Raw genomic sequence first — 2239 nt, 5'->3', positions numbered from 1 at the left:
TCCCTGTGTGATTTTGAGATACTTTTGGTTCACAATGTGAGAGTGTTTTATTTTGGGAATAATTCAAAGACTCACTGTACTCGTTCACAGTGGCAGCAAAAATTCCATTAATTTTAGTTGTATTTGAATTGCATCCTTTAATGAACAGAAGCACRTTTAAACTACTATGTGCTCTTCCTTGTGATTTCTGCTTTGCTGTGATTATTTTTTCTGTTAGCATAGAATCTTCCATTGGCCACTTCTTTCTCTCTTGTTTCTAGTCAACTACCACTTTCAGGTCCTCYAATACTAACATCTCGTTGTAGGTTTGGGCTACACAACAAGGTCTCTAGTGAGTTAACGCTTGTGGAAATAAGTTTTATTCCCCTGAAGAAGTTATCTTTGAAGTCAAGAGAACACCTTTCTATCACTATTATCCATGTAATTAGTCAGCGAGAGTTGTTAGCCTGTGCAAAGCTCTACCTCATCTCCCTTTGCAGGAAACATTTGTGGCAAATAGAGCAAACTCTGTTTTTATCAGTGTATTTGCTTTGGCTCAAGTTAATATGACTTCAGCATCCTCTCTGTGAATATATTTAACCAGTTTCATTTTCCTGGAGAAAAAAATGAATTTCAGCATTGAGGCCATATTTTTATAAATTGAATTTTATAAATTCCACTGAGAATATTCAACTGGAAGGATTTGTGCATTCATCCAACCTTAGCAATTGTCAGAGAGAATCAGTCTCCCAAGTGCCTAGAATCCTGCTTTCACCTATCAGAGTGGGCAGCACATGTTTTCTGTGAGGACAGTAGAGGAGCCACTGTGGTTGGTAGGAAATAGCACATATTTATCAATATTAGTGATTAGCTTAGCCTTTAAGGCTTGAAATAATACAGTTCATCTTAGCAACATAGGCTGCTGTGTTTCCGAATATTTCGGTTGCTCTTTTAAATGTGTAATTCCTCATTTTATTTTGCTAAACTTCTGGCTTTAATACAATATGGCAGTTAATTCTCCTAAGTTCAGTGTTCTGTAAAAAAAGGGGGGAAAAAAGAAAAAAAAAGTCTAGTAAATTTGTAATTGCCACCTTTCAGCTTCATTTACTGCTCATTTTCGCTCGTGTTATAAAAAAGAGAAAACAGAAGTTCTTCCCTCCATTCCATTCCCTGCATTATTCACTACTTTATAGGTTGTTATCACACCTCCTCTTATTTTGTCTTCGCTTTGATATAAACTTATAAACTGCCCCTTCACTTCATTCTCACCCCAGGTATGCGTTTTTTCCATGCCTATTATCATTCTTGCCACCTTTCTAAAAAGGAAACTGAAGCAATACATTGTGACTTATCTGGCCAGTAGTCAAGCCATCTGGAATTTCAGACTTCACCTTAGAGGGGGGAAAAATTGGGGGGAAAATCCATCAAATAAATTGGAAAAACAAATACATTTATTGAACGCACCATCTGGTAGTGCACGTTTTACCAGCAGAAGAAGAAAAAAAAAAAAGAACAAGCTAAACTCAACAAATCAATTATTCATTGTGAATTATTCACTAGCTTCTATTCCAAACACCACCAAGATGTGTTTGTTTATTTTTATTTGGAGTTCAAGAAAATCCATGGCAACATTGCTGTTTGTCTTAGTGCTCGTGTACAAAGTGTAAACCTGTACTTCTATTTTACATGCCTTCATTTAATCAAAGAAGAGGCAACAGAACAAAAAAYGAACAAAAGCAAAGTTCTCAGAAGAGAAAGCTGTGTGTGTCTGTAAATTGCCATTTCACTGTGTCCTATAAAATGGCAGTTATTTCTGGTTTCTTGGAACACATTTATATAAAAATACAAATGTGAAAAATACAGAAAGATCTCAACTATCTGTATTAGTACCACATCTCTCTGATACAGAGAGGTTTTGCTCTGTAATTAAATGAGATACTTAGCTGCAGCAGTTCTTTTGGGACACTTATTTTTATTGCACTTGGACTTGGCTTATTTATTTATGTATTTATTTTTGAGGAGAGACTAGAATAGGTGAATTGGGTCTTAAAGTGGGCCTTTTATAAAGCCAAGGCTACTGCAGGTGAGGTTTAGTTACATTAGCTACCTGGGCAGGAGGAGGAAGGAAGAGGAGAGAATCATAGAATMATAGAATCATAGAATGCCAAAGGTTGGAAGAGACCTCAGAGGTCATTGAGTCCAACCCCCCTGCTCATGCAGGGTCACCTAGAGCACGTGGCACAGGGCTGCATCCAAGCGG

The sequence above is a fragment of the Nothoprocta perdicaria genome, unplaced genomic scaffold (genome assembly GCF_003342845.1).
Source record: "Nothoprocta perdicaria isolate Ctin4 unplaced genomic scaffold, notPer1 scaffold_292, whole genome shotgun sequence".
Taxonomy (NCBI): Eukaryota; Metazoa; Chordata; class Aves; order Tinamiformes; family Tinamidae; genus Nothoprocta; species Nothoprocta perdicaria.
This window is presented reverse-complemented; position numbering follows the sequence as displayed.